The sequence below is a fragment of the Nanorana parkeri genome, unplaced genomic scaffold (genome assembly GCF_000935625.1).
Source record: "Nanorana parkeri isolate BGI_ZX_2015 unplaced genomic scaffold, ASM93562v1 scaffold818, whole genome shotgun sequence".
NCBI lineage: Eukaryota > Metazoa > Chordata > Amphibia > Anura > Dicroglossidae > Nanorana > Nanorana parkeri.
In genome coordinates, this window is record NW_017307086.1 from 512,793 (window position 1) to 525,650 (window position 12,858).

The 12,858-nt window shown below is 41.9% G+C and overlaps 1 protein-coding gene across 1 annotated transcript in view; it reads right to left on the bottom strand.

The window, feature by feature from the left end:
- Positions 1-12,858, bottom strand: part of FAM160A1 (family with sequence similarity 160 member A1) — a 185,918-nt gene that overhangs the window by 111,098 nt on the left and 61,962 nt on the right. The window contains exon 2 of the mRNA XM_018565148.1: positions 1,621-1,699. The gene's annotated coding sequence lies outside the window, so the exon portion shown is untranslated. The remainder of the gene's footprint in view (positions 1-1,620; positions 1,700-12,858) is intronic.

The following is a 12,858-nucleotide window of genomic DNA, read 5'->3' on the forward strand; positions in this document are numbered from 1 at the left end:
TTTATTAATTAATTTTTTATTAAATATTTGTATTTTTTACTTTACTTTTAGGGGCTTCGCGGAAATATTAGGGATCTAAACAGACCCCTGATATTTCCCTTTTAAAATAGAAATTGAGAACACAGAGTCCTCAATCTCTTTTTCTGTATCCCCTGTTATCAAAGAACAGGAATCCTCTATGAGTGTTCCTGTTCATTGATAGCTTGAGAACAGACTATGTTTACTATAACCACAATTATGAATGAACAGGAGGGGATGTAGATCACTCCCATTCATTCATAATTGAGGATATATTAAACATACTCTGGTTGGTTAACCATGCAGTTATACATGCAGTTAGGAATAGATCACAGCCTCCGCTTCTAAATGGCATATTTGGGATTCCTGCCACAGGGGTCTCAAAACACACCTTAACATTAGGTGTGAATGAAGCATAAGACAGCTAAGCATATTCTTCTCACTGCACAAAGGGGGATCTGTGACTAGATGATCCCGAGCTGACTTCACCCTTCTATACTGGAAACCTCACAGTTTAGTTTCCCAAATCCCCCCCCCCCCCCCCTAATGGGGACCTCTCCTACCCCAGGCCCCATAGCAGCCACATGGACTGCTATGGCTATTGTTACACCACTGTATGCCAGCATAAGACATAACAATGAGAGTTTCAGAGAGTGTCTTTGGGTACAGCAGCATACTAAATGGAGAGGTGGTTTTTGTGAAATTAGTTTAGAGATACACAGCAATCAACAACAGCAGGCCTGGATCTACAGAACAAGGCAGGAAGCATCGGGGCATTTATTTCCTAAAGTGGCTGTCACAATTGTGCTGGCCACAATGAGGGGAATTTATCAAAACGGTGTGTTTTCAAAGTACCACAATGCTGCTCATGTTAAGAAACATTAGGCAATGTATCAGTGTCTGAATGTATGACAGTGGCAAAAAGCAAACAAAGATAAATAGCTATTTATAGTTTATAGGGAATATCCGATTGCCTTATGGAGACATGAAGTAATGTTTTTCCCTTGTTGGAGCAAATTGAACCATGCTTTATAGGAGTTTTTTGCTTTCCTCTGGATCAAATGTGGGTAACTAAGGGCAAAGCGTTCTGCTTTAGATTTTTTTGTTTTTCTTTTTCTTATCTCTATAGGTTGAACTCAATGGACTTGTATTTTTTTTTTCAATCTGACTAACTATGTAACTATATAGTTCTCTAAATATTGCATGATGACTGTGCTTCACTGCTCCTCCCACTCGTTGAAAGTCTATGGGTCAGGTCTAACCTAACTGAAAACAAAAGACTCTCTATACGATTAGATAAGATTATCTCAAGTCCTTAAAGCTGAACTCCAGGCACAGACATTTATATTTAAATATATTCCTCGATAGCCACAAAGCATATACAGTAAACTCCTAGTTATCCCGGACACATCGTGATCAGTAGATGCCAGATAACTGTAGTTTCTAGTTGCTTGAGTTTCTGGTTGCTATTAACTAGATTCCGCAGCCAGCAGGTGAATGTGGACATCGGGCAGATATGGCACATTTACATGCAACTCAAAAGTGTGCATGGGGACTCAATGATGATGATGTATTATTTGTGGTCTGTCATGTGATACTCACCAAACACTTTCTAGACAGGATCCATTCTGTAGCCAGTATCAGTGAAGATCATGCAGACTAGCAGTAAACAGATAACTTCCTAGAAGAAGACAAAGTACAGAAAATATAAGAATGACTGCTTTTTATGAACCCTGTGGGGTCAATTATGGGAATTGTTAAAGAAAATGTAAACACAACACAGTCCAAACCACAACAGTCAGGTGTTTTGTTGACTTCAAACACATTTCATAGGCTGCTCCAGCCAACACCCCTTTGCTACACATAAACCCATAAAACCGTTCTAATAAATTCTCTCAGATGATCTTCAATATTGTCAGGACATCTGTCTGATAAGCACACGTCTGCACATACACAGCTTCACCTAGATGTTCTATCAAATCATAAAGCTGCAATATACATTGGGGGTTGCCCATGGCAACCAATAAGCTTCTATCTTTCATTTTCAAAGCTTAAGATAGTATTAAACTATCAAACATTTTTTTTTAATAATAGATCCCGATCAAGCAAATATACATTGCCCAGCAAAGTATTTCTTTATGTTTCTGCCCAAACACTTCCAGTCATCATGTTTCCAAAGAGCTGCAACTCTCTCAGCTCTGCTTCCCTGAACTTCTTGTTCAGTAGGCGATCACAAGGTAAAGAGCTGTCTCCAGCAGCTGTCCATCAACTAGCATGGACAAGGAAGGCAGAGTGGGGAGTAGGAATCAGGGGAGTGTCTTGCTTTGCTGTGTCTGTTGTGGCAGTGCGTGGCAATGCCATTCAAGATGCTGGCAATGCAGACACCCAGGACTCTCAGCCCGGGGGGGTTGAGCAGTTCCAGGAGGCAAGTTCCTGTACTGGGAAAAAGCTGACTTTTCGGTTCTTCCCAGGATTTCTGGATTTGGCATGGGATCCTGGAACTGGGAGATTTATAAGAGAATTAGGTGGGCTGAAATCTCCATTCCCGCGTCCATTGTTTAGTTTTGGCACCTAATTGCACACCTGTGCACAGCACTTATGGGAAGGGTGCTGGCAAATGTTCTGGGCTCCAGCTGGGAAAAGGAACAGAGGTGTTCAGGAGTCAGGAAGACTCCTCCCAGAAGGCAGAGGGGAGCCAAGTGGCTGTGTGTGCTAGAGGCGCAGGAAGACAGCCGAGGAGGCTGAGAGAGCCATTTACACATGGAGCACGTGTGACAACCTGGAGTCGGTGAGACTATGTGTTCTGTTTGCTCGCATACAAACGGACCGTGTATTATTGTTGAAGAAGTTATGTTTCTGCTTTGGAAGCAATAAAATACTGTTTTGTTTTATGCTAAAGTGGCTTCAAGACTGGTCTTTGAGCACTCACCATTTGTACTATATACCCCAAACCTCACACTGTGTGTTTGTGGAGACACACACAGCTTACTAGCACACACAAGGTAGGCTCCATAGGACCCTGCAAGGGAAGTGGCCACCCTAAAACAGGATATCAGGTCTAGGTCTCAGGGGACCAGCTGATTCTGCAGGAAACTAAAATGTTTAACAAGGAGCAGCATCCATTGTAATTGATTTAACCAGCATTTGAAATAAATTAAAACCACTGCAGTAGTCTAAGGTCCCATAAATCATCACATTGTATACACAGTGTATAGAACGTGAGGACACAGAGGGACATACCATCACTGCAGAATAGGAGGAGACTGGAGGGAGTGCTGTGACAGCCAGCTGGCTCCGAGGATCAGGTGAGTATAACTTTGTTATTTTCCTCCCTGGACCCAATTGAGCAGATAATCCTTGCAATGCAGGGGATAGCCCCACTGCAAGGGTTAATAATACTTTTCCCTGGAGTTCTACTTTAACATAATTTTTATCTACAAAACACTAATAATTTGATACACTATTGGCACCACTGTTACATTATCCCGTACAAACATTCACGATGCGGAAGCAGTACTTTCATAGTTTAGTGATATAGATATTCATTCTTGTTCTCTCCGAGCCCCAATGAAGGGGGTATTTGTATGAGCCCCTAAAATTCGTTGGCTATTTCTATACAGTCCCCTTAACCCTATGTTCATTAAAGTGGACCTTTACCCGCTTTGGCTAAAAATCACATCACCATACAACTCTGCATGCTGATATGAAATCATCTGACATTCATTAGCTAAACAAACATATTTTTATTTTCCCATTTTTATTTTTTCCCCCCACTTCCTGGTCCAATTTGGCACAAATAATGTAATGTACCCAAGCGTTGCATCTTGGGAAGGTTACATCAGCAGAGGATTGCTGGAAAATATCATCTGTAATCTCATGAGATCCCAGGGAAAGGCATTTTCCTCCCCTGAGATGATGTGCATGGTCACATGTTCTAGCACATGTGCCAGAGTTCCAGGAAGTAAAGGGAGTTTGATTAATCTGCCCTTAGTAAAAATGGCCACTGTGAGAAGAATGGAGAGGGAAAGAAAAACAAGGTATGCAAAGAATAAAAAGCTGGCAAATATCTATAAGTATCTCTTTGTACAGGATCAGCAGGGGCTAGCTGTGGGAATAGCGTTCTCTTTAGGCTTTTCTTCTTTTGTTGTTTTTTGTTTTCCTCCATATCTCCATAGGTTGAACTCAATGGACTTGTGTCTTTTTTCAAATTGACTAACTAACTATGTACTTTGTCAATACTAAACATTTCTAGAGGCGCCTTTGTTGTTATTTTAACCACTTGAAGACCAGGTGTTTACACCCCCTTCCTGGCCAGGCCATTTTTCAGTATTCAGCGCTGCAGTACTTTGATTTACATTTATTCCGTCATACAACGCTCTACTGAAATGAATTTTTTACCCTTTTTTTGGGACAGATAGAGCTTTCTTTTGGTGGTATTTAATCACCACTGGGGTTTTTATTTTTTACTATATAAAGAAAAAAATACAGATTTTTTTTAAAAAAACTGTTTTCCTTAAATTATGTTAATGAAACATTGCAAATAAATAATCTTTCTTTGTACATTTAGGCCAAAATGTGTTCTGCTACATTTCATTGGTAACCGGGTTGTGATCGCGCCGGGAGCGCGCCTGAGCGGGGGGCGGGGCGGGACGTCTAGAGACGCCCGTTTAGATCGAGGAAGGTCCTGGCCGGCCGTTTTTCTACTACGGCCGGCCCGGAGGCAGTTAAAGATATGGGTAAAGATCCTCTTTAAAGATGTATCTGGAGTATTAACCTCCCTGGCGGTAATCCCGAGTCTGGCTCGGGTTGAATTTTCAATGCTAGGAGCGGTAACCCCAAGCCAGACTCGGGGCTGCAGAGAAAAGTGACACTCACCTTGTCCCTGCGAGCCCGCGGCGTCCTCTGCTGTACGCGGCCCGAAAATGAAACTAAAAGCCGGCATCTGACTCTTAGTTTCGTTTTCGGGCGTCACAGCAGGCGGGAAATTCAAAAGTGAAAAGTTGCACTATACACAGAATACAAACAATACAATGTAATCTGCTATGATTACACTTATGTATCAAACTATTGTACCGCTTTTGGTACAAAATTCCTGACATAATCATACCGCCAGGGAGGTTAAAGGTGTGGCTCTTCAATTCACAATACTGTTAGAACATAAGCACTGTAGCACACAAGCACTGTAGCACAACAGTGCCCCTTTGTTCCTCTCTCCTCCTTACCATTCACAAAACACACAGACATAAACTCCATTTTTTTAATTGGCCTGGAGAGTGGGGGACTGAGGGCAGGGGTCTATGAGACTTGTAGCGCTTACATCGCAGCTGGCATGGAAGTACAGCAGTACTGTAATGTAAAAGAACAGATTGATAGCTGTAGAATAAAGCCAGCAGGACGGGGGGTTTACTTTCTGCCAATAGAATGTAAAACTACTGTCATATTAGTGAGTTTTCTGTGCTTGGAGAGGTCTTTACTTTTCATCATGCACCAAAAACTGAGCTATTAGTCTGGGTGGGCTGAGCCATTAGATTCCTATGTGCTTTTGTAGAGATGGAAAATTAATTAAATACTGTATTACAGATGCTCCTTATATTATTTTTCCATTATGCAAATCAAAGTATTAGATCAGTAGGAGATTATTTCCAAATAGCCTCTGTTACTAGACTTTGTACACTGCTTTTCGCCTGACTTAAGTGGGTCGTTTCACTAAGAGAAATTAGTAATTAGTCGTTACAATAGAAGGCCGACATTGCTAACCACATTGTGAAAATGCTAGCTGCCTGTCTGTCTCTGGTTTTCTCTCTATGTTATTGATATGAGGAAAGGGGTAGGAGTTTGTAGTCCAAGTTAGATCAGCCTATGGTGACAAAGCTCCATCCCACCTCCATTTATTCAGTACATTGAGTGAGCGTTGCCACCCTAGGCACTGGCAGGATCACTAGGTGAAAATAAAGGAATAAAAATCCTTAAAAAAAGAAAACGAATGCAGAAACTGTTTCTACGTATTGATAAGCTGACATATAATATATTTATGTAGTTGGGTTTAGATATGCTTTAAAGTAATTTGATCTGCATGGCAGTCAGGATATTCTACAACAGCATCACAAGTGTAAAAAGATAACATTGAAGTCCACATTGCTGGTTTGTGCTGCTTCCTTCACATGTGACAGATTCACTTTGCTTTAATTTTTTTACCCTCCTACCACATAATTACCTGCCCAGCGAATCCAACGCTGTCTTGCTGTGATCCGCTGCCACATCCCAGGTCCCATCTTGGTGCTTCTAGTCATTGAGAGTTGGCTGCCGCTTCTGGGTTCAAGCAGCCAGGCCCCCAGGCATAAATCAGATCCAGTCACCGGCCGCTGTGTGTTCCAATATAGTGGACTGAAGGTCTGCCTTAATAGCCATATGGTCATTTTTTTGTTCACCTCACTATGTGTGATAAGGACCACAAGTGGATTCATATGTTCTATCCCACTCCTAATAACAATATCAGTGTATAAGTTTGTAAACTTACCTACTGAAGATGCCCGTAGGATGTACTTCCTCAATAGACTGACAAAATTGTGAATATCCACTCCGCAACTCTCACAAAATCTGCCTTCTAAACTACATATCAGTGTCTGAACTGATGTAACATCATCATTGCTTGCTGGAAGCAATGCATCATGGGCCGTGTAATCTTGAGAAATTGAGACTGCATCACATCAAGCAGCAGGGAAAGAGACGCAAAGCACACTGGGAATCCAGGAAGTTGTTGAAAGTGATGGGTAGATGGAAGGCAGCACTCACTACATAAAGGGGATTTTCTCAAGTAAGCTTTGACTGCATTATCAAAAACAACCCTAGTATGTATTTCTACTACAATGCTGAGGTTATAACAGGATACCATATGCTGGGACTTTACACTGTCTTATATTTTTTTTTTTCTCAAAAAAGCACACTAGGTCTTATTTTCGTGGTAGGTCTTATATATATTTTTTTTTAAATGTAGAACATTTTTTGCACTTACCTAGCTTTCTTTTTGCACTTATCTTTCAGCAGTTTGGTAACCGATCTGTGAATAAGTTATTTCACTACAGTACGATTCCTTACAGGCTGAGTGCATTTGGAATCACTCCGCCTGTGACAGGAGCCGGTGCTATGGAGGAAGCATCGGCTTATGCGGCTCTGCTTCCTCCGCTTCCGCCTCGCTTCCTCCGGCTTATGCTCTCTCTCCCCCTTCTCCTGCGGCTCCTCAAGTTCCCACTGATGTCACCACCGGCCACAATTAGGTCTTATTTTCGGGGTAGGTCTTATATTTTTTTTTTCTCAAAAAAAAAGTACTAGGTCTTATTTTTGGGGTAGGTCTTATTTTCGGGGAAACATGGTAGTTTAATGGGCAGATGAAAAGGAATCATAACATCTGACAAACCATTCAACCCTTATAGGGGACTAACAATCATTGAAATTTGCTATGTAATAATACAGATCTCTATATTAGTCGTATTTAACCACCTCCGGGCCGGCCGTAGTAAAAAAACGGCCGGCCCGAGCTCTCTAGATCTGAGCGGGCGTACCTGATATACTTACCTTTCGATTATTGCTCCTTCCCCTCTGTTGGTGCAGGTGTACTATCTGTACCCCGTACAGTCGTCTAGCAGAGCCTTGCACTCCGGATTTAGAATTTCGCTCACAAATGGCGAGTGCTCGTTGGTTAGCGTGGTCAGAAGCGCATGTCTTTGGTCAGCACAGTCTATATTAGTTGTATTTAACGATCATTTAAGTTTCCTTTGTAATAATACAGATCTATATATTAGTTGTATTTAATGATCATTGAATATTCCTGTGCAATAAAACAGATCTCTATATTAGTCATGTTTAACGATCATTGAATATTCCTATGTAATAATACAGATCTCTATATTAGTCATATTTAATGATCATTAAATATTATCATGTAATAATACAGATCTTTATATCAGTCGTAATTAACCATCGTGGAATATTCCTATGTAATAATACAGATCACTATATTAGTCGTATTTAAGGATCATTGACTATTCCCATGTAATAATACAGAGCTCTATATTCGTTGTATATAATGATCACTGACTATTCACGTCTACTGTAATAATACAGATCTCTTTATTAGTCATATTTAACAATCATTGAAAACTCCTATGTAATACACATCTCTATATTAGTCGTATTTAAGGATAATTCACTATTCCCATGTAATAATACACATCTCTATGCAGATCCCAATATTAGTTATATTTTACAATCATTGAATATTCCTGCGTAATAATACAGATCTCTATATCTGTTCTATTTAACAATCATTGACTATTTCTATGTAATAATACAGATCTCGATATCAGTCATACTTAACAATGATTGACTATTCACATGTAATAATACAGATATCTATAATAGTTGTATTTGACATATGCCGGTTTATTTCTGTATCGACCTTTGTTACGATTTTGGAATGATATTATTAGAAGATAGAAAGTCTAATGGAAAATGTCATGGTGTTCAAACATTACCTTACATTAAAGCCAAATGATCAGAGAAAAGCAAGGGTGTCTTAAACCTATTACCTTCTATGTGACTATTATATGACATTTAGAGCTGTGTTATTTCCAGTTGAGTTTGTCACTAATTATGGGTGTTGTAGAATCATCACATCGCTCACCAGCCTTGACTAGTGTTTCTAGCACATCATCAGCTACATTAGTTAAACCTTAGCCGTCACCAGGGGTGTATTTACCGCGAGGCAAACAAGGCGTTTGCCTTGGGCGGCACCTTTCTGGGGGGACGGCCGTAGTCAAACACCTTGTTCTACGGTGTGGAAAGAGGGATACAGCGCGACCCCAGGAGCTCGTTTGTGTTCGGTGGTGGAGGGCAGTACTTACCCGAAGACTGCAGAGCAGCCGGCGCCACTGCAGCTCTGTGACTGTATCAGCGTGAAGAGTGCATATCAGCACCGGGTGGCAGGGTTTGCTGTGCACGGCCGTAGTGAGTGTCTTCCCGGGGGCAGTAGGGGGTCGGGGGGGAGCAGGTTCGAGTGATGCCTGGGGCAGCAAAATAGATAGATACACCGCTGGCCGTCACATTAGTCACTTTGCAGATAATAAGTTTAGTAAATATCTCCAGCAATGAGTCCAGGTTATGGAGACATACAGTAATTCAGGCAAAAGTGGGTCTAGAAAGATGAGGACAGTACTTCGCATCCCAGAATGATCTTTATGCCTGTTATATGATAGTAATAGACAAGGTGTGTAACTGTTACAACAGTAAGGGATGCACTCTGTTAGTTTATACAATATACACACTAAGAGCCAGAAAATAATTTCAATCTAAAATATATGTGAGTGTGTAAAGATTTCCTTCACCCTAAACATGTATGTGCTAAGGACCTACCTGCAGCCATAGCAGCCCATCTTGCCAAAATTGGGCTTTGGGGCTAGTCAATATGCTCAATTCATAAAGCTTTAAAACAAGGATAAGACCTTATTCACACAGGCATGCACATCTGTACAACATGCATGCCGTACAGTCTGTGTCCATGTGCGTACACCTAAACCTGCACGGATATGGAGGTTCAGGTCAGCATGTAGCCACGTGTAGCCCTGTCATACTATAGGGATGTAAAGGCAGCTGTACACAATTGCATACTGCACCTCCAGGAAGCAGGTCTCTGCACAGAAGGGCAAGCCATACCGATGTGCACACCCCTGTGAATGAGGTCTAAGGATCTCTAATTATGACTGTAATTTCAAATCTCTGGACTCCTGCTGTATTAGCTTTACAAATTTGAACTTAATATCTGATAAGGAGTTGTAGAATTTCTGGCTCAGAAGGTGAGAGGTACAGACTTTCTGGGGTCTATTCACTAAGCAGCCGAAGGATCTAGCCGTAGGTCCGGCTGATCCTTCAGCTAGCTTCGGCCCCAGGACCCCTTCGGTTCAGTAGAACCGAAGGGCTGCTGTACGGGCTATTCACTATAGCCCGTACAGCTCCCGAAGTTAGCCAAGCGGCTCAGTCAAGCCGAAGGCATATGCTTCGGCCCGACTGAGCAGAGGTGAAAGCCAAAGCTGGCCGAGCTGCCTGCTTCTGACAGGGACGCTGTCATTACACACTGAGAACCCGGCCAGGCCGCTATGATATCACAGCAGCCTCTCCGTGTTCTCAGTGTGTAATGGCAGATGGCGTTCCTGGTTACCTGGTACTGGTCCCGGACGCTCTGGGAGTCTAATACGGCTCCTGGCCACCCAGGAGAGAAGCACTTTCTCCCAGAAAGGTTCACTCTGCTTGATCGAGCAGAGTAAACCTTTCCCTGCTTGTTTTTTTTTTTTTTCTTCTGACATCGGAGCCGTTGGCTGACGTCAGAATAAAAAAAAAAAAAATCACCATAGGAATGCATAGCTAGATTCCTATTGGCTATTTCAATTTGCAATAGCCTATAGCAAACTGGCTATTGCACCCGCCCACTGCTGTTGTCAATCAGCAGAGGGGGACCTGCAGTTCTCCATCAGGTCCCCCTCTGGTGATTGCAAAGTGAAATAGCCAATAGGAATCTAGCTATGCATTCCTATGGTGATTTTTTTTTTAATTATTTTTTTGACGGCAGCAGAACCACCCGGCCAATAGAAAACAGTTGGGCGGAGCTAGCTGTCACTGGTAGCTCTTCACAATCGTTTTCTTTTTTTTTTTCCAACTTTTTTAACAATTTTTCTATTCTGCTCAGTACCACAGAGGTACCGGGGAGAATAGCAGAGCCGAATGCCACTCAGCGGCATTCGGCTATTTACTCACTGCTGTTCGGCATCTATGAGAATAGGCCGAACAGCAGCGAGTAGCCTGTTGGAGGTTCGGCTCAGCTGATCCAGATGTTGGAACGGCTGAGTTGAACTCCTTCTGCACTTCGGGTCGGCCGAACATGCTGAGCATGTTTGGCCGATCCGAAGCCATATCAGCCGTACAGGCCTGAATTGAATAGCCGAACAGCGTTCGGCTCACTTCACTTCGGGTCGGTTATTCACTCGGCTGCCGTCGGCAGCTTAGTGAATAGACCCCTCTATTTTGACGGTTTATGTATAGCCATTTTGTTTTCTGTTTTGGATAGGGTAAAGAAGGGTTAAACCCCATTTAAGTGTATTTTTTGCTGTATCATTGCGGACACTCCCTTCACTTCCTGTTCCATAGATGCAGCAAGAAGTGGAAGAAATCTCCAAAAGTGAGGGAAATTCCCCTCTGAGACAGTGGTCCCAGGCAAAGATGTCCCCATTGGAAGATTTCCCCTCACTTCTTATTGTAGGGACAACTCTGAGATGTTGGATATATCATCACTTTCATATTCAGTAACCCTTCCCACATACGTGTAGAGCACACAGCTGTGCTGCATAAATGTGCCAGATGTTTGTTTTGTTTTACCAGGGAAAGGCCATACCATTGCTTTATATATCAGACCCCATCTATGTCTGCCAGTATGATTCAGATACAGTATATGGAGAAAGGAGCATGTGGCCTGCATTGCTACCCATGGAAACGCATTATGGGACTGAGGTCATTGGCAGTTCCATTTGATCTGCAGTTGACCTCCTTCTGACTTTCATCTGACCTACTTCTAAGCTGCATCAACCTGCTTCAAGCTCTTTCTGCATTCTTATTGACTTGTATGGAAAGAGAAGCACCTCTGATGTACACAACAGCCCATCAACACAGACCCTAAGGCATCTGGGTGTAAAATTATTGTTTATGCCACCCATAGGCAGGGTTGTACATATACACCACTGACTTGCTGGTGGCTAAACAGGCAAAGTAAGGGCCTGTGTAGGTAGTCTTTGTTTAGGAATGCTGTGTTGTGCATTCAAATGCAGCATTTGGCTTACTCTGATTGCAAAAAAAATCTGCGCTTTTGGAAAGTGAACTAAAATATTAAATAACCATTCAATAAAAATATTTCATAAATATGTGAAGAAGTGCAAAATAGCAGTGAGAACAGTGAAGCAAATGCACCAATCAAAATTGTATTGAAAAGGAAAAAATAATAATAATAAATAAAAAAGTTTTTATTTAGGATGAACAGTTCACATAGAAGTTTAAAATAAGTTTTTCGGCCGGCCAGACCAGGAGATCTGTTTACCTTTAGAAAACGTCAAGTAGGAGATCTGTTTACCTTTAGAATACGTCAAGTGACGAAACGCGTCAAGGGGCAGATCTTTCTGACACGAACTGTTTGGCAGTGTGTCTGTTCTTATTTGTTGGTCTGGCCGGCCGAAAAACTTATTTTAAACTTCTATGTGAACTGTTCATCCTAAATAAAAACTTTGTTTACTCATACTGCACTATGGAGGCTGTTTCTCTCTCTTAAATCCCTTTTGATTCATCACCGGGACTGGGAGATAAACACATCAGCAACTGGCGAGCGGAAGGAGCCGGGTTTCAACTGGACTCGGTGCAGCGCGACGGGTGAGGATACCTGGGGTTATCCGCTACATTGCCGGGGAATGCTGCACATATCGGTGAGCGAAGAGACCGGAATTACAGCTATTGAGAGGGGCTTGCTGTCCATACACCATCTGGTGAGTAACCACCGCTTGGGGGGCTTCAGATAGGGTGAGGAAGAATTGTGGAACTTTCACCAGAAATAAATCATATTGATTTATTTATTTTTGTTCGTATATATATTTTTTTTTGGGTGCATTTTTTGTTAGTTCACATCACGGACTGAAATTTTTGGAAGGACCTGTTTTTCACTCTTTGCATTTTTCTCAATTTTTCTCCTTTTTTATTTATTATTATTATTTTTTCTTTTTCAATACAATTTTGATTGGTGCATTTGCTTCACTG